Source organism: Tupaia chinensis, unplaced genomic scaffold (genome assembly GCF_000334495.1).
Source record: "Tupaia chinensis unplaced genomic scaffold, TupChi_1.0 Scaffold000647_1, whole genome shotgun sequence".
NCBI lineage: Eukaryota > Metazoa > Chordata > Mammalia > Scandentia > Tupaiidae > Tupaia > Tupaia belangeri.
Window position 1 is genome coordinate 3159864 of NW_006160168.1, and position 20931 is coordinate 3180794.

Below are 20931 nucleotides of genomic sequence, written 5' to 3' on the forward strand. Positions count from 1 at the left end.
ATACGCACTTGGTGTGAGTTTAAGCCACTGGGTCTGGGACTCGAACTGTGGTTGACTACTTGGGAGTCCAGTGACATAGCCTTTACGCTAACTGCTGGTCCCATCTCCCATTTCTCACTCAGCTCCCACACTGCCTCTAGTATCCACAATTGTTCTCTATGCTTTTATATCTTCCAGTCTTTCCATTTCTGCCATAGAGAACTGATCTGATGGCATTTAGCATGGTAAAGTGTCAATCAAAAGGTCTAATAAGTGGCTCCCCATGCTCAAGGGGAAAAAAAATTAAATGTGTTCCTCTTCTGAATTGCACACTGGTTCCAAATGATTTTCAAATTCAGAGGCAAATTACTGACATTAATTTCATCAAATTTAGATCTGTCTTGAACATTGTAGAAATCAAGAACATCCCTGATCCTACACATCTGGTGAAGCCTGGAGTTAGGCAATGCATGGCCCAAGCCATAGCTAAATGTTTCAAGAGACTGAACTTCAGATGATCTTCTTCCAGGTACCTGTCCTGCCCATTACTAGTAACAGCTGAACTGGAAACTTCTTTAACACAGGATTCCAAGCAACTCGAGATGTTCAGGTGGTAGTGTTTGGCTTCATAAGGGGAGACAAACTAAGGCAGGTTCTTTCTGCACTTCTTTCACTGTCTCAGCCACTGCTTGTTTTTTCTTTATTATAGATGGAGACCAAAATCCTCTGCCTGGTGCCCCTGAGTCTATCCACACGAACCCTCTTTTAGCAATGCTAGACAGACAGAGTCACCATCTTTCAGGAGAGCCCTGATACAGTCATAGCATTTTCCCATACAAATTCAACTCAAGGAAGGCTAAATCACTCTCCAAATATGACAACTTTTCCCATGCAAATCATCAATAATAATATATCACATATCATAGCCTAATTCTTTCTTGCTTCTCTTTTTATATAAGTTATAATAATAAATCCATTGTGATTTTTGTAAGGGCTTTATAGAGTATCTCAAAGACAATTCTAAGTGCCTAAGATATTACTTAGAATACAATTTTGGAAAGGAAAAATATGAAATTATCAGGATACTTAAACTCACTTAAGATAAAATCATGATTTACTAAAAATCAATATTAAGCTACCTATTAAACCAAGTGATAATAAATCAGTTAAATCAGAAAAAAAATTTTAAAAATAGAGGAAAAGGGTTGTGTGACCACGCCCCATTCTGGGTGTTTTTTCTCTCTCTCTCCCTCTCCCTCACTGGCAAGTGTATGTACCCTCTAGCATTTAAAAAGTTTGAGGAAAGGCCAGCAGATGGTCTAGCAGTTACAACACTGAACTCTCACATGGCCAGCCGTGGTTTTAGTGCTGGACCCAGTGGCTTAAAACTCATGCCGGGTGAATGTGATCCCAGGAAGAGAATAGAAGAGAAGGGATTGCAGCACAGCCACCCTCCCTAGGGGGTGATTTTTTCATTCTCTCTCTCTCTCTCTTTCTCTCTTTCTCTCTCCTCCCTCTCCACACAAGCACACACACCCTAAGGCAAAAACCTCTAGAAGTGGGACCAGCAGTTGTGTCACTGGACTCCCATGTATTTGACCGCGGTTTGAATCCCTGACCCAGTGGCATAGACTCATGCCAGGTGCATGTGCGTGTGTGCCCAGGATCCCAAGAGGAGAATGGAGGAGAAGGGATTACATCATGGCCATCCTCCCTGAGAAGTGATTTCTCACTTTCTATCTGTCTCTCTCCATCTTTCTGGTGAGCACACGCACCCTATAGCACAAACCTCTACAAAAAAAAAAAAAAAAAACCAAACTTCTTTAACACAGGATTCCAAGCAACTCGAGATGTTCAGGTGGTAGTGTTTGGCTTCATAAGGGGAGACAAACTAAGGCAGGTTCTTTCTGCACTTCTTTCACTGTCTCAGCCACTGCTTGTTTTTTCTTTATTATAGATGGAGACCAAAATCCTCTGCCTGGTGCCCCTGAGTCTATCCACACGAACCCTCTTTTAGCAATGCTAGACAGACAGAGTCACCATCTTTCAGGAGAGCCCTGATACAGTCATAGCATTTTCCCATACAAATTCAACTCAAGGAAGGCTAAATCACTCTCCAAATATGACAACTTTTCCCATGCAAATCATCAATAATAATATATCACATATCATAGCCTAATTCTTTCTTGCTTCTCTTTTTATATAAGTTATAATAATAAATCCATTGTGATTTTTGTAAGGGCTTTATAGAGTATCTCAAAGACAATTCTAAGTGCCTAAGATATTACTTAGAATACAATTTTGGAAAGGAAAAATATGAAATTATCAGGATACTTAAACTCACTTAAGATAAAATCATGATTTACTAAAAATCAATATTAAGCTACCTATTAAACCAAGTGATAATAAATCAGTTAAATCAGAAAAAAAATTTTAAAAATAGAGGAAAAGGGTTGTGTGACCACGCCCCATTCTGGGTGTTTTTTCTCTCTCTCTCCCTCTCCCTCACTGGCAAGTGTATGTACCCTCTAGCATTTAAAAAGTTTGAGGAAAGGCCAGCAGATGGTCTAGCAGTTACAACACTGAACTCTCACATGGCCAGCCGTGGTTTTAGTGCTGGACCCAGTGGCTTAAAACTCATGCCGGGTGAATGTGATCCCAGGAAGAGAATAGAAGAGAAGGGATTGCAGCACAGCCACCCTCCCTAGGGGGTGATTTTTTCATTCTCTCTCTCTCTCTCTTTCTCTCTTTCTCTCTCCTCCCTCTCCACACAAGCACACACACCCTAAGGCAAAAACCTCTAGAAGTGGGACCAGCAGTTGTGTCACTGGACTCCCATGTATTTGACCGCGGTTTGAATCCCTGACCCAGTGGCATAGACTCATGCCAGGTGCATGTGCGTGTGTGCCCAGGATCCCAAGAGGAGAATGGAGGAGAAGGGATTACATCATGGCCATCCTCCCTGAGAAGTGATTTCTCACTTTCTATCTGTCTCTCTCCATCTTTCTGGTGAGCACACGCACCCTATAGCACAAACCTCTACAAAAAAAAAAAAAAAAAACCGGTCTAATAAGTGGCTCCCCATGCTCAAGGGGAAAAAAAATTAAATGTGTTCCTCTTCTGAATTGCACACTGGTTCCAAATGATTTTCAAATTCAGAGGCAAATTACTGACATTAATTTCATCAAATTTAGATCTGTCTTGAACATTGTAGAAATCAAGAACATCCCTGATCCTACACATCTGGTGAAGCCTGGAGTTAGGCAATGCATGGCCCAAGCCATAGCTAAATGTTTCAAGAGACTGAACTTCAGATGATCTTCTTCCAGGTACCTGTCCTGCCCATTACTAGTAACAGCTGAACTGGAAACTTCTTTAACACAGGATTCCAAGCAACTCGAGATGTTCAGGTGGTAGTGTTTGGCTTCATAAGGGGAGACAAACTAAGGCAGGTTCTTTCTGCACTTCTTTCACTGTCTCAGCCACTGCTTGTTTTTTCTTTATTATAGATGGAGACCAAAATCCTCTGCCTGGTGCCCCTGAGTCTATCCACACGAACCCTCTTTTAGCAATGCTAGACAGACAGAGTCACCATCTTTCAGGAGAGCCCTGATACAGTCATAGCATTTTCCCATACAAATTCAACTCAAGGAAGGCTAAATCACTCTCCAAATATGACAACTTTTCCCATGCAAATCATCAATAATAATATATCACATATCATAGCCTAATTCTTTCTTGCTTCTCTTTTTATATAAGTTATAATAATAAATCCATTGTGATTTTTGTAAGGGCTTTATAGAGTATCTCAAAGACAATTCTAAGTGCCTAAGATATTACTTAGAATACAATTTTGGAAAGGAAAAATATGAAATTATCAGGATACTTAAACTCACTTAAGATAAAATCATGATTTACTAAAAATCAATATTAAGCTACCTATTAAACCAAGTGATAATAAATCAGTTAAATCAGAAAAAAAATTTTAAAAATAGAGGAAAAGGGTTGTGTGACCACGCCCCATTCTGGGTGTTTTTTCTCTCTCTCTCCCTCTCCCTCACTGGCAAGTGTATGTACCCTCTAGCATTTAAAAAGTTTGAGGAAAGGCCAGCAGATGGTCTAGCAGTTACAACACTGAACTCTCACATGGCCAGCCGTGGTTTTAGTGCTGGACCCAGTGGCTTAAAACTCATGCCGGGTGAATGTGATCCCAGGAAGAGAATAGAAGAGAAGGGATTGCAGCACAGCCACCCTCCCTAGGGGGTGATTTTTTCATTCTCTCTCTCTCTCTCTTTCTCTCTTTCTCTCTCCTCCCTCTCCACACAAGCACACACACCCTAAGGCAAAAACCTCTAGAAGTGGGACCAGCAGTTGTGTCACTGGACTCCCATGTATTTGACCGCGGTTTGAATCCCTGACCCAGTGGCATAGACTCATGCCAGGTGCATGTGCGTGTGTGCCCAGGATCCCAAGAGGAGAATGGAGGAGAAGGGATTACATCATGGCCATCCTCCCTGAGAAGTGATTTCTCACTTTCTATCTGTCTCTCTCCATCTTTCTGGTGAGCACACGCACCCTATAGCACAAACCTCTACAAAAAAAAAAAAAAAAAACTCTAGAAGAAAAAAAGAAAAAAGCTTGGGGAAAAATGGAATTAAAGTTCAGTTTTATTAAAAAAAATTTCGAAACCCATGCATGCATTTTTTTCTGAAGACCCTGTGAGTATATGTGTGTGTGTTGCGTTGTTTTCTTTTATGTATTTAATTAGGCACTTAATCAAAGGCATGCAAATAAATACTTAAAAATGCTCTCTTATTTCTGACATCACTTAGATGCCTGCTGAAGTCACCTGTCCTTCATAAATGTGGTTGAATTTGGCCTAAATCCCAAATCCACAGCCTGTGACAATGTAGAGTCTACCCACAATTTTTCTGGCATCCTTGATTGAACATTCATTTTTCTCTTTGCCCCTGGTGGCTCCATCCTCCTAAATATGTATACAGAGTATCAACCTATTGTCTATAAGACATGCACCCCATGTACTTTGTAATTCACCTGCAAATTTGGGGGGGTCAGGGAGAGATGTCATAAGACAAAATACGAAGGCTTCTGTCTTTCCCTGGACCTATACCCTTGTTGCTTTTTTCTTCTTTATCTTCTTTCTTCTGATTTAACTGAAAAATTTCTCTCCTTGCCCCTCATGGGGTAAACTTGAGTTACATTGTGATCTAGGCTTCTATAACAGTTGGCTTCCTAAAGAATTCCCTCCAAGCTCACATAGTCCTTTTTGTAAAAGGAACAATGGTGAATTTATCTTGTTCCACCTTTTGCATAAAGAAATAGAGAAGCAATCATGTATCCAAATTTGGTGGAAATTTTTTGTTGGAGAGTTTTTGTTGTTGTTGTTGTTGTTGTTGTTGTTGTTATAGGGTGTGTATACTCACTGGAGAGACAGAAAGCAAGCAATCATCCCCTGGGGGGATGTCCACGCTGCAGCCCCTTCTCCTCCATTCTCCTCTTGGAATCTTGGACACACTCACACACACCTGGCATGAGTTTTAAGTGGTCAACTGTGGGAGTCTAGCGACATAATTGTTACACATCTGCTGGTCCCCATGTTGGGTGGAAACTGACCCCTTTCTTCCTCCCTAATAGCAGTCATAGCAAAGATAGTCATCTCAAGTCTCAGCCATGGTGACTGTTGAAGAGGAGCCACGGTAGGAAGAGCACTGGAGAGGGAATCTGGAGTCCACAGGCCACCTAGACTCCACCTTCAACACAGAACCTCTCAGTGCCTCAGGACTTCACAGAGTTGTTGGGGTAGTGAGGGTATCACATGTAAGCAAAAACGAATGGACACGTGCACAGTATCATGTAGCTGTGTGTTCTGATCATTCCTAGGATGTTCATTTAAAGCAGCAAACAGACCATGTGTGCTTGAACACAGTTGTGAGAAGAAGGCTCGCAGTTTGCACTTGATAAACGTCCCAGATTTAGCAAGATCTTGGCTGGATGTTTGGCCAGGAAACTCTGCTAAAATCTGTTTTTCTGGGGAGAGACTAGGACTTCCTTCTCTCTTTAAGGCTCAAGTTAGTGAAACTGTCCTTTCTGGGTGGTTTTCTTTCTTTTGATTTTTTTTTTTTTTTTAACAAGTCCACCTCCAGTCCAGATGGCATAAGGAAGCACAGTGGCAGGACAAAATAACAAACAACAGCAATTACAGTTTCTCAAATATTCATCCATTTGTATGCAATTCAGGAGACTAGAAAATATTTGAGGACAACTTCAAGGATAAGCACGATCTGCAAAATACAGGATATTGGTGATTCAGACGCAGGGAATAGTGAAGTGACATTTATTTATGCAGGGCTGGGATAAACAGTTTTATTTTGAGTCAATTCTCCAACTTGTTTCAGCTCAGACCCTCAGGAAGAAGGTGAGAGGATGGCACCCTCTAGCAGTTAAAAAGTTTGGGGAGGAATAGAATTAAATGTAATACACTGTAAAGTTATATGTAATGCAATGTAATATAAAGAAAATTATGATGATAATAAAAATTAAAATTAAAAATAAAATTTATTCTGTTATATAAAAAAAAATTTGAAATCCTTGCATCGTTTTTTCATAATATGCATTTTCTGAAGACCTCATGTGATAGCTGGGGGAACTCTCATTGAGTCTGGAAGGATGCCGGTCTCAGAAGCAATACCCAGAATGGGCACAGAGGATGAATGATGGCCACTGACCCAGAGTTCAGGGGGCCGTGACTTGCTTTTGCCCACGATCCTTTCTGTATGCATTTGTTAGCCAGACTTTCACCTGGTAGCCATCATGATCTTTTCTTTCCTCCTCTCCTTCCCAAGCAACCTCTAGTTGTAACTACAGTAGCTCTACTTCCATTCACATCCTTCTTCCCTTCAGCATATGACCACTGAAGACCGCTACTATTTCATGAAGTTCCCTTTTCCACTAGCTTATAGGCCAGGCCCTCTTCTGCATGTCCTCCCAAGTCCCTCCCCTCCCCTGCCCCGGCTTGTGTTTTTCACAGGCCCTTTACCATGATACACCACCACATAGATGTTGTACCAAGGACTTTACTGTGGTTCTTTTTCTTCCTCTCATAATCTTTACTTCTTTGGAAGCTTGTCTAACCGATGGTTTTGGTTATCACTTCTATTGTTCTCAAACATGATAGTTTCATCCCCAATTTCTTTCCCCACTTTGAGCAATGTAACTACCTGTTGAAATCTGTAATTGAATGTCCTATCAACATCTCCTACTCAGTTTTTACAAGTTAAACTTGGCCAATGGGGTGGTTAAGGCAACTGGCTCTCACATGGCCAACTACACAATTTGAGTCCTGAATATGGCAGCTAAAAAAAACATGCCAGTTGGCAAAATGAGAAATAGTGATTGACTTTAAAAAAATAATTGGAATAATAATAATAATGATGGGGAAAAACAATGAAAAGATATTGAATGATGAACTGGGGAGATTAATGTCTCTGTATTGACTGACATGCATGGTATTCCCTTTGGAAAAAGCAATGTAATACACTGTAAAGTTATATGTAATGCAATGTAATATAAAGAAAATTATGATGATAATAAAAATAAAAATTAAAAATAAAACAATGTGTAAAGTTACATGCAATTCAATGTAATATAAACAAGATTATGATGATAATAAAAAATAAAATAATTAATTAAAAAGAAAACATGCTGGTTGTATGTGTGTGTGTCCCCAAAGTCCTGAAAGGAGGGAAAAATAGAGAAGAGGTTGCAATATGACCATTCCACATGGGGCAGGGGCAGGAGAAGGCCCTTTCACTGTTCCTCTCTCTGTGTGTCTCTCCAGCAAGTATACATACTCTCTGGGGGGAAAAATGTTCAAAGTAAATATAAATAAATAAATAAACTCATTCTTTCCTTTGAGAGCCCCTGCCCCATATTCTCTGCCTCTTTTAATTTCACCATTATCCACGATCCAGCACCACTCTCCACCTGACCCCCCACATCCCTTCTCACCTAAGATTAACACCTTAGTTTTTTCTTTGATACCTCTCTCTTATCTCCACCCTTTCCCTCTCTGCCTCCCTTTTCTCTTTCTCTCCTTCCTACCCTCCCTTCCTCTTCTAGTCTACTGGCTAAGCAGGTGCTAAGACTTAAAAATTTAACCAGTTCAGTTTCTTCCATTGTTTCTTATCTCTCTATTTGAACTACCTATTAGTGAGGATCAGGTTCACTAATTGTCTAATTATTTTTCTTTGCTTTCAAACTTTAAAAAAATATAGATAAATGTAAGATATCTATGAAAAATACCCATATATTACAAATATTAATGTTTTTGTCACTACAGATTTCATCGCCACCCCTTCTTTTTTTTTTTTTTTTGCTAGATAGTATGTATAGCTTCCAGAAAAAGAGAGTGATAAGGAGAAAGCACCCTTTAATGGGGTGTGGTCATGCTGCAATCCCGTACTCCTCCACTCCTCCATCGTGTCAGGACTTTAGGCATGCATACACATGTACCTGGCATGTCCTCCAAGTCACCAGGGTCAGAATTCAAAGTACATGGTCAGTCATGTGGGATCCAGTTCCCTCAACTACCAGGCCAGAGGACCAGTCCTATAGATACCATTATTAAACAGACATAAAACATTAAAATGTCACTTCATCTCGGTTATCATCAATACCACAAGGGGACTTCAAAAGGTTCATGGAAAGATGAAATTAAACTGTGAGTTTATTTTGGTACAAAAACATTTGAAATCTATGTATAGTTTCTTCATAGTGTGCATTTTATAAATTTTAAAATTTATTTCTTCCATGAGCAAGAGAGGCAGAGACAGAGCACACGAGTACCTTATACTGAGTCTGGATGCCATGATCCACCCCTAGCCTTCAGCCAGCACTGGATCATGGGAAACTGGCTCCCACATGAGTGTGCTTCAGACATGAACAGGGAACCTTCCCATGTGGAACTGCCTCACAGAGAACCTTACATTCTACCTCTAGACCGCTGTCTGGCCCCTCCAATAACTTTTTGAGTAACTCTGTATACATCTCCTTCTTTTCCTCAGAAGTATCAACTATTCTGAAATTGGACACATTCTTTTCAGCCAGTGTTGTACTATGAATAAATATGGATACATTAACAATAGAGTGTGATAGTATTTTTTATTTCATAAGTGATATATTATGTATATCCTTTTATAACTTTTTTTAGAAAAATACACATGTTTATTTAGTCTATATTAGCTACATAGTTATTCTATGTATGAAGAATACATATATCTATGAAGAATACATATATCTTCATATATCTATGAAGTATGTACTTCACTAGTTAGTTCTCTAAATAATTATTAGTATAGCAACTCAAAATCTGATGTATATAAGAAAACATAATGAACATATATAATTAAGTCAATTTAAGAAATAGACTGCTATGCAACTGAATTTAGTTAACTTTATAACTTTTAATCTTTTATTAGGCTTTTGAGATTCATTCATGGTGATTTAATTTGTATCAATTACACTGATTATTATAATTTATTCCCTTAATGTTAATATTTATATTAATCCATACTGTGTTGGACAAGATACTTCTTTGTATACTTGTTAAATACCTTTTACATTGTATACCCAGAAGTGAAAATTACTAGGCATATGTTTTCTCAACTTTACTAGAAATTATTACCTGATAAAGTGAGGTATTAAAAATACATTTTCACCACTAACATATGAAAGAGCCTACTCCCACATATGCTTGCCAATTCTTGATGTTACCAGGATTTTAAAATTTTGTCAATTTGATTAATGTAAAACTGTATCTGATTGTTTTGAATTATACCTGCATTTACATTCTTTTAATATCTTTTATATTTTTATAGCCTTTTAGATTTTCTTTTCTATATGGTGCCATAAATATTATTTGGCTATTCCTCTATTGAGTTGTTTTTGTATTATTCTTATTGATTCATAGCATTTCTTAAACATTCTTAATATAATCTTTTAATTATATACAAATATATTTCTAATGTTTATCTCCTTTTAGAAATAACATACAATGTTCTTGGGACCAGCAGTTGGCACTGTGGCTATGTCACTGGACTCCCATGTAGTTAACCGCAGTTTGAGTCCTGGACTCAGTGGCTTAAACTCATGCCAGGCGTGTGTGCTGCGTGCCCAAGATCCTGAGAGAAGAATGGAGGAGAAGGGATTGTGATGTGGCCATCCCCCTTGGGAGGTGCTTTCTCACTTTCTGTCTCTCTGTCTCTCTGTCTTTCTGGTGAGCATACGTGCCCTATAACAAAAACCTCTCCAAAAAAAACAAAAAAAAACAAAAAAGAAAGAACATACAATGTTCTTTGTTGCATGTAAAATACCTTTTTTCAAGTTTATTTTATTTATTGCTTCCATGACAGAAGAAGAGAGAGAGAGAGGCACCCACAACAAGGTCTTGACATCACAGTCTACCCCCAGCCTCAGCCAGCCCCAGACTGCTGGCACACGCATGCCTGGCATACCCAAGGAGGTCTCCAGAAACGAACCTGGAACCTTCACATGTGAGTCAGCTTCACAAAGAGTGGCATTTTACCACTGTGTTACCACCAAGCCCCGATGTAGGGAACATTTCAGGGATAGACTATATTGTTATCATATTGAATCTTAAGCTCCATGAACATGACATATTTCTAAATTTACTTAGGATTTCTTTAATTTTTTTCACAACGTCATTTTGTAGTTTTTAGCTTAGTAATGTACAGTAATGTTTTTTTGACATTTGTTAGGTTAATTCCCATTTGATATTTTAGATGTTATTATAAATGATATTATCTCTGAATTTATTTTTAGTTTGTTTGACTTTGATAGAAGTACAACTAATTCTTATATTTTAACCTTGTAATAGACTTGTTTATTAATTTCAGTAGGTTTTCTGTAGACAAAAAATATCTACAAATGACCATTTTTCCCACTTCTTTCCTAATCCCTGTAATATTTTTCTTGCATTGCTATACTGGCTAAGACCTTTAGTATAATATTGAAATGAGCTGATAAATAGCATCTAATCAGCTTTGATTTTTTTTTATTTCATAAGACAAACTTCAATAATTCATCCTTAAACATAAAGTTTTCCACAGGTTTTATTAGTATTTCCTCTGTTTTTTTCAATGTAGTTATTCCATGCATACTTATTGAACTGCATTAAGTATTTATCAGAGGCTACTCTTTCATTAAACAATGAATCTCATTTCTGTAAGACTTTAACTCTACATTTGGTGGAGGGGGAAGTATTTAGAGAAAAGCTTTCAGGATTTAGTCCTGGTCATGTAGAGCTGATGAGCCATGATATTGGATATAAATGAGGGTCCCAATTTCTGATCCAGCCCTTTTCTGATAGGTCATTCTCTACACATAATTGTTCCACATGACTTGCCAATTCTTTTTGTTTGTTTTTTTGTTTTATTTTATTATCATAATCTTGTTTATATTACATTGAATCACATATAACTTTATATATTACATTCTTTTTCCAGAAGGAATACTATGCATATAAGTCAATACAAAGACATTAAAATGCCCATCATCATCATCAAATAGCTTTTATTATTGTTATATTTTGATCAACTGGACCGGGGAGAAATGTTCACATATTGAAATGATTACGTTGTAAGCTAAAAAATGTGATTGAATGTATTAAAAAATGTAAAAAAATAAACTAAATAGCTTTTTATTATTTTTTCCAGATTATCATTATTATTATTCCAATTATTGTTTTAAACATTCAATCATTATTTATCATTTTGCTTGTAAGAAGACTTTATCCAACATGAAATACTTCTCAGACCAGTCCGGTTGAGAATCCTATACACGTCATCATCAACAGGTAATAAACCATTTCTGTGTCCCACGAATGTCATGCCTCTCTATTTGTACTCTTGGTATCCTCCTTACTCTTCTCTTCTGCTGCCCCATTCCACACAGTCTTCATCATCACTATTTTCACTGTTCTTATGCCCTCCAATATTCAATCTCTACCACAAAGTGCAGAGAGTTGGTATATATTAAGTGGATACATAAAATATTTTTCTTTCATACGCTGGATTGCTTCACTTGGAAATAGATCCTTCATATCTGATCACTTTCTATCAAATCCAAGGTCTTGGTTTTTATGGCTGAGTAGTATTCTATAGAGTATATGTGCTACACTTTTTCAATCCATTCATCAGTTTCTGGATATTTGGGTTGGTTCCATGTCTTGGTGATCAGGAAGAATGCTGCAATAAACATTGATGTGCAAGTGCTTTTCCCAGTGAGCATGCTCCTGTCCTTTGGGTAGATACCCAGAAGTGGGATTGCTAGATCAAATGTTAGTTCTATTTGCAGATCTGTAAGGAACCTCCATATTGTTCTCCACAGCGGCTGAACCAGTTTACATTTCCACCCACAATGTAAGAGAACTCCCCTTTCACCTCATCCCTGCCAATAACTTACCTCACTTTTTATATTTTTAATCTTTACCATTCTGACAGGGGTGAGGTGGTATCTCATTGTGGTTTTAATTGGCATCTCCCTTATGGTGAGGGATGTTGAGTATTTCCTCATATGCTTTTTGGCTGTTTGTATGTCTTCCTTAGAGAGATTTCTGGATTTTTGTTCAGCTAATTTTCCTATCTTTTAATTGGGTTAATCTTTTGTGTGTGTGTGTGTGTGTGTGTGTGTGTGTGTGTGTGAGGTGCTTTAGTTCCCTGTGTATCCTGGTTATCAGTCCCTTGTCTGAGGCATATTTTACAAAAATATTCTCCCATTCTAAGAATTGTCGATTCACACGTCTTACTGTATCCTTTGCTGTGCAGAAACGTCTGAGTCAAATATAGTCCTACTTGTCTATTTTAGGGATTATTGCCTGTATTTTGGGAGCCTTACTTAAGAAGTCTTTGCCTACACCAATGTCTCCCAGAGTTTCTCCAGTATTTTCCACTTGAAGTCTTAGGTTCAGATCTTTGATACTTTCTGAGTTGACTTTTGTTAATGGTAAAATATGGGGGCTCGGGACCAGCAGTTAGCATAATGGCTATGTCACTGGACTCCCATGTAGTTGACCGTGGTTCACGTCCTGGACCCGGTGGCTTAAAATTCATTCTGGGACAATGTGTGTGCATGCCCAAGATCCCGAGAGGAGAATGGAAGAGAAGGGATTGCGGCGTGGCCATCCACCCTGGGGGGTGATTTCTCGCTTTCTGTCTCTCTGTCTCTCTCTGTCTGTCTGGTGAGCACACGCGCCCTATAGCAAAAACCTCTCCAAAAAAAAAAAAATGATGGGGGCTCAGTTTCATCTTTCTGGAGGTGAATACCCAGTTTTCTTGCACCATTTACTAAAGGGATTTTCCTTTTCCCAATGGATTGACAGGTATTATTTGTCAAAAATCAGTTGGCTGTAAGCTTTGGGGGTTATTTCTGGGGTCTCTATTCTATTCCATTGGTCTACATGTCTGTTTTGTGCCAATACCATGCTGTTTTGAGGATCACAGCTTTATAGTATATCTTGGGATCAGGGAGTGACATGCCTCCCACTCCACTCTTCTTGCACAGGATTGCTTTGGCAATACGAGGTCTTTTATGATTCCAGACAAATTCTATCATTGTCTTTTCTAGATCTGTGAAGAATAATTCTTGTATTTTGATTGCAGTTGCATTATGTAGTTTAACTTCAGTAGAATTGCAATTTTGATTACGTTAATTCTTCCAGTCCAGGAATATGGGATGTCCTCCCACTTTTTAATGTCACTTTTAATATCTTTTTTAAGATTTTCATAATTTTCTTTGCATGGTCTTTGACTTCCTTAGACGGGTTTATTCCTAGGTATCTTATACATTTTGTGGCTATGGTGAAAGGGATTCCTTTCTTCATCTCTACTTCATTCAACTTGTTGTTTACATATAGAAATGCTATAGATTTTTGAATGTTGATTTTGTATCCTGCCACTTTACTGTATTCATATATTACTTCTAGACCTTTTTGGAAACCTTTGAGTCTTCTAAGTATACCATTACGTCATCTGGAAACAAAGATATTTTAAACTCTTCTTTGCCTATTTGAATACCTATTATATTGTCCTCTTTTCTGATTGTATTAGCTGAAACTTACTGCACTGTATTAAAAAGCAGTGGAGAAAAAGGGTTGCCTTGCTCTTAGCTTTCCCCATTCATTTTTTAATGGAAAAGCTTTTAGTTTTCTCATTCAGTGTAATGTTAGCTGTAGGTTTTTCATAGATGGCTTTTATTTTGTTGATAAATGTCCCTTCTATACCAATCTTACTGAGGATTTTAATCATGAAAGGATGTTATATTTTACAAAATGCTTTCTCTGCATCAATTGAAATTATCATATGGTTTTTATCTTTGTTTCTGTTAATATGATGTATTATATTTATGGTCTGGTGTATGTTGAACCACCTTGCATCCCTGGTAATAATGAATTATCTTTGTTATGTACCATTGGATACAATTTGTGAGTATCTTATTGAGAATTTTTGCAACTATATTTATCAATGATATTGGTATGTAGTTTTCCTTTTTTATCATGTCCTTATCTGTTTTGGGAATGAGGATGATGGAGGCTTCATAAAATGAATTTGGAAGGTTTCCTTCCTTTTGAATCTTCAGAAATAATTTGAGTAGGATAGGGATTAACTCTTCCTTTAAAATTTTGTAGAATTCAGAAGTGAAACCATCTGGACCTGGGCTTTTCTTTTTGGGAGGTTATTTATTAAAGTTTCAGTCTCCTGAGTTATTATGGGTCTATTCAGGCTTTCTATGTCCTCCTGATTCAATCTTGGTAAACTACATGTATCCAGGAATTTGCCCATCTCCTCCAAGTTCTATTGTTTGTTGGCATATTGTCACTCATAGAATCCTATAATGACATTTTGTATTTCTATTATGTCTGTTGTAATGTTGCCTGTTTCATCACGTATTTGATTTATCTGCTTTCTTTCTCCTTTTTCAGTCTAGACAATGGTGCATCGATCTTTTTAATCTTTTCAAAGAATGAGCTTTTGCTTTCATTTATTTTATGTATGGTTTATTTATTTTCTATTTCATTTATTTCTGCTCTGACCTTTATTATTTCTTTTCATCTGGCACTTTTTTTTTATTATTGTTGTTGTTTTTCCAATTCCCTGAGGCCCGATGTTAGGTTATCTATTTGCCACCTTTCCATCTTTTTCTTATGCACACTAATTGCTATGAATTTCCCTCTTATGACTGCTTTTGCTATGTCCCATACACTACGGAAACTTGTGTACTCATTATCATTTGTTTTCATAATTTTTTTTTACTTCAGACTTAATTTCTTCAGTAGTGAAGAAGTCATTCAGGAGTAGGTTGTTCAGTTTCCATGTGTTTGTGTATTTTTGAGGGTATTTCTTGAAATTAATCTTGAGTTTAATTCCATCATGGTCAGAGAAGATGCTGGATATAGTTTTTATGCCTTTGAATTTGTAAAGGCTTGATTTACATCCTAACATATGGTCAATTTTGAAAAGATTCCATGTTGGGATGAGAAAATACGTATATTTGTGGTCTTAGGGTAGAATGTTCTATAGATATCTATCAAGCCCATTCGATTTACAGTATCATTTAGGTCCTATATCTCCCTATTGATTTTTTGCCTAGAAGATCTGTCTAAAGGAGATAATGGGGTGTTGAGATCCCCAGAAATTATGTTTCTCTCTATCTCTCCTTTTAGCTCCAGCAGTCCTTCAGTCTCATATTTAGGTGCTCCTGAGTTGTGTGCATAGATATTTATAAGTGTTATGTCTTCTTGCTGGATTACCCCATTTACTATTATATAATGCCCTTCTTTGTTTCTTCTTACTGCCTTTGTCTTGAAGCCTATTTTGTCTGAAATCAATATCGCAATTCCAGCCCTTTTTTGATTTTCATTTGCATGAAATATCTTTTTCCAGCTCTTCACTTTTAGTCTTCACATATCTTTTTCCATAAGGTGCATTTCTTGTAGGCAACAGATAGAGGGTTTCTGTTTTTTTATCCATTTGGCCAATCTGCGTCTCTTCTTTGGAGAATTTAATCTATTAACATTTAATGTTATTTTTGATATTTCCAGACCTGTTCCTATCATTAAGTGAGCCATTTTATTGGTTGCTTTTCATTAACTGTCCATCTGACTTTTTAGTTTACCTGGTATAGCACTACCTTCAGAACCTCTTGAAGAGCTGATCTGGAGTTGGTAAATTCCTTCAGATTTTGTTTATCCGAGAATGTTTTTATCTTTTTTTCCTATATGAAAGATAATCTTGCAGGGTATACTATTCAATTTAATACAATTAAATTGAAAACAATTGAAATTGTTTTTCATTCATTGCTTTAACTGTATTTCCCCATTCTTTCCTTGCCTGCATTGTTTCTGCTGAGAGAGCTTATGTTAGCCTGATGGGGTGATTTTTGTAAGTAATTGACATTTCCCTCTTGCTCACTTTAGTATCTTGTCTTTATTGTTTTTGCCAATCTGACTGTAATGTGCCTTGGAGAATATCTTCTTGGGTTGATTCTACATGGAATCCTATGTATTTCTTGGGTCTGGATATTTGAATGCCTTTCTAGGTTTGAAAAGTTTTCTTCTAAGATTTCATGGAATAAATTAACAATGTCCTTGTTACTTTCTTCCTCTTCTGGGATCCCAATTATCTGGATGTTGGAGTGCTTGATAGTATCCAGTATTCCCCATATGTTATCCTCATTTTTCATGGTTGTTTTCTCAATCTTCTTGATACTTTTTTCTAGGTCAGATGTTTTGTCTTCTACATTTGAGATTCGATCTACTGCCTGATCTAATCTACTTTTAATACTTTCAAGGGGGGGGGGTTGATTTCCTGTGTCACATTCTTCAACTCTAGAAGTTCTATCTAGTTCTTTTTTAATGTGTCTGTTTCTTCTTTCAAATCATGAAAAGACTTCCTCATCTCTTGGAGCTCATTGTCTCTTTTCTCATCCATCTCTGTTAGTTTGGTCATTACAAGTATTCTTAATTGATTATCTGACATGTCCAACACATCCATAGTATTGACTATGGGTGATGTGGGCTTGATGATTTGCCTTGGGGGAGAGGCATTTTATTGATTGCTCATATTTCTTGAGCCTCTGCGATTGTTCCTAGTCATCTGGTTATCTATATGTTCCTTCCTAACTTATTCAAGATATCTCTGAGTGTTAAAAGGTGTGCAGAATTAGAAAATTGACGATCTCTCTACTGGTCTGCCTACCTGTTTCTCACTATACCATGCACTATTGTCACTGGTCCTGGGTGACCCAGAAGTCTTCCCTGTTTCTAAGGAGTGGTGAGCCTCCAACTGAACTAATAAACTTCACCTCAGGAGAAAAGAAAAGAAATCACCACATGCTATTCAAAACACTGAAATTCAGAGTCCAAAGGCAAGTGGAGAAAGGGCCAGGGATGAGTGATGGGTCCCAGACATTAGGGTCTGCAGCCACAGGCAGCCTGGCGTCTGGCAATGCTGCTGGCTTGAACTGATCTCCAGGTGGGGTGAGGAGGGGTGTAAGTTCATCTTGAAGTCCCAAGAAATAAACATGAAGTTAAAAATATGGAATACTTCATGAATTTACATGTTATCTTTGTGCAGGGGCAATGCTAATCTTCTCTGTATCATTTCAATTTTAGTATATGTGCTGCTGAAGCAAGCACTCATCTTTTTTTATGAATTATTTATTTAGTTCCATTTGGTATTACTAGTTTTTAAAGTTGTCCAGAGAAAGAGAGAGAAAGGGAAAGTGAGAAAGCAAACCACCAGGTCCGGACTTGAACTGAAATCGGCCACATGGGATTCCAGTACCATAACCACCATGCCACCTGCTAGCCCTAGTAGTTCATCTTGTTTGAATGAAAAATTTTACTTTTATTCTTGATTTACCAAAATTTTTTATCATAAATGAATATTGACATTTGTCAAATGCTTTTTCTTCAGCAAGTTAATCATATGATTTTTTGTCAGTTATGATGATCAGCTAAAATAATTATCAAACAATCAACCACCTTACATTCCTGAAATGAGATCCTTTGAAAATGTTACATTATTTTTATCTATCTTCCTATATTTTATTTTCTAATAAGCAGGGTCTTCAAAAGTTCATGGAAAAATGAATAAAGTATACGTTTATTTTGGTGAAAGACAATTGAAAGCCATGCAAGTCTTTCCTTTCTCTCTCTTTTTTTGTTCTTAAGAGATTTTTGTTATAGGACATATGTGCTCTCCAGAGAGACAGAGAAACAGAAAGCAAGAAATCACTTGCAGGCTGGGAAGGGATGGCCAGGCCACAATCCTTTCTCTTCCATTATCCTCTTGGGATCTTCAGCATGCACACACACATGCTTGGTGTGAGTTTTAAGCCACCAGGTCCAGGACTCACACTGCAGTCAACTACATGGGAGTCCAGCCATATAACCATTACACCATCTGCTGGTCCCCAAAGTCTTTTTTGGGGGGGAGGGGAGGAGAGGTTTTTGCCATAGGATGCATGTGCTCACCAGAAAGACAGAGAGAAACAGAGAGACAGAAAGCGAGAACACACACCCTGGGGGGGGTGGCCATGCCACCCTTCTTCTCCATTCTCCTCTCGAAATCTTGGGCACATATGTACATGCACCTGGCATGAGTTTAAGCCACTGGGTCTGGGACTTAGACCGCAGTAGACTACATGAGAGTTTGGCGACATAGCCATTACACTAACTGTTGGTCCCCCCAAAGTCTTTTAATACACATTTTTTCATTAACTTTTTGAAGACCCCCATCATATTATGTTTTAGATTTTGCATCTAACATCATGACAGGAACCAGACTTTATTTTCTCTTTTTTATAATGTCCTTGTAGGGTGTTGGTATGAAGTTTATTCTAGCTTTGCGAAAAAGAATCAGTATCTTTCTTTCTATATTCTGCAACAGTTTGGTTTCTTGAACTTGTTGCTTGATGTTTTTTATCTGCTATGGAAAATATATGGTTGTTTTACCTTCAAATATTGACTCATCCAAATTCTTTTCTCTCTTTTTGAGTCTTCAATTACACAATTTTGAAGAATTTTTGCTATGAATGTCGTGTCTCCTATGCCCTTTGCTTTACTTTTCTTTTTCTTTCTGGGCCTTAGTTTATGTATTTTCTTCTGACTTATAGTCAGTCTTTCATGTATTTACTAGTCTTGTGTTTTTGTTGAAATTTCATTTCCACCCAGAGCCTTTGTCTATTTTTAATTTGGTTTACGTCTTTTACTAATGAGTTTTTGGTGTTATTTTTACATGCTAACTAGAAAATCATTATTATGTATGTGCTCTACAAATATTTTCCTCCCGTTTCTAGCTTGTCTTTTCATTCATTCTTTTTAAAAAGTTTTTATTTTAATTGTCAGAGGGTGCATACACTTGACAGGGAGAGACCGAAGACATGAGTCAGAGAGGGAGAAAGAACCCCAGTAGAACATGGTCATTTACAGTCTCTTCTCCATTTCTCTACCCTGTCAAGATTTGGAGCATACATACACATGTGCCCAGCATGCTTTCCAAGCCATCAGGTCTAAGACTCCAGCCACAGTCATCCAAAGTGGGATCCTACTCTCTTAACCACTAGATGACTAGGCTGGCTTGTCCGTTCATCCTCTAACAGTGAAATTTAAAAAGCAGAAGTTTGTAATTTGATGAAAACCAATTATTGTTTCTTCCTTTTGTATTGTGTGTTATACCTAAGAAATCATTGTCAAGCCTAAGGTCACAAAGGCTTCTTCCTTTCTCTTCTGTAAGTGGTATACATTACATGTGTGTTTAGTTCATTTTTGTTTATGGTCTGGGATATGAATCAAGATTCACTTTTCTTCACATGGTTATCTAATGGCTTTGGCACCATGTTCTACACTAAACACCTTTTCCTCCCTTGAACTGTCATTTCTTCTTTGTTATACTTATTTTCAACTATTAATCAGATTAACACATTAATCTTAGTTCTTTTAAATTCCTTTTGTAACTTCCAATATCTGGATCATATCACAGTCTGGTTTTGTAGATTTTATTGACAGCATGTTTTTCTTTTCCCCCCTCACGTCTTTCCATTTCCTATCATTTTGTTTGCCAGACCTCTTGGTATAGAGCAGTATGTCTGAGGTAAGTGGCATTTGTGTCTCCTAAATGAACCCACACTAAGCACGTGGTAGGTTATTAGCATGGAGAGGTTAAGTCAATATAGGTATGACTTGACCTGGATTTGGGCTTTGTTTTTGCTGTCGTTTCCTTCAGGGTTGGAATTTCTGTAGTGACAAATTGTGCTTAGGGAAGTAGTTGTGTTTCTTGAGTGTTTTTTTATTGTTTCTGTCTGTCCTCAGCTTCAGGCTTTCCCTCAGCATTCTGATGCATTGAGGGAAGGTTAACATTTCATAGATTATCTTCTTCTTGGAATCGTGGTAGCTATATTCCTTCCAGCTTTCCACATCTCAAGCAAAAGCTCTGAACACATGATTTTTAAATACACACACACACACACACACACACACACACATACATATATATATATATATATATATATCACCCACCAGAGAGAGAGTGAGGAAGAGTGGGAGAGAGGGAAAGTGAAAAAGCAAGTTGACAGGTCTAGGACTCAAATCACGTTCATCCATGTGGTAGTCCAACCTTAACCACCATACCACCTGCTGGCCCCAGACACTTGATTTTTAAACTATTTCTCTAACAACAAATTTTTGATACAATATTAAGTCCAAAAAATTTCAGAAAGAGATAGTCCAGAAGCTTTAAGAGACATTAGATGATGATTTATTGGTCTGTCTTTTTAAAAATTTTTGCTGAGTGGCCACAATTTTACTATATACCACCATGGCCTACACGGATCTGGTAATAAAACACTGTTGACTGC

At 37.5% G+C, this 20931-nt stretch overlaps 1 non-coding gene and 2 pseudogenes across 1 annotated transcript; all 3 read right to left on the reverse strand.

Annotated features, from left to right (window-relative positions):
* Positions 1-266: 266 nt before the first annotated feature.
* Positions 267-758, reverse strand: LOC102493466 (39S ribosomal protein L50, mitochondrial pseudogene; annotated as a pseudogene).
* A 2308-nt stretch (positions 759-3066) lies between these two features.
* LOC106736116 (39S ribosomal protein L50, mitochondrial pseudogene) lies at positions 3067-3558 on the reverse strand (annotated as a pseudogene).
* A 14045-nt stretch (positions 3559-17603) lies between these two features.
* Positions 17604-17710, reverse strand: LOC114009873 (U6 spliceosomal RNA). Its single transcript, XR_003551270.1, has one exon. It is a non-coding gene; the product is annotated as a U6 spliceosomal RNA (small nuclear RNA).
* Positions 17711-20931: the final 3221 nt, after the last annotated feature.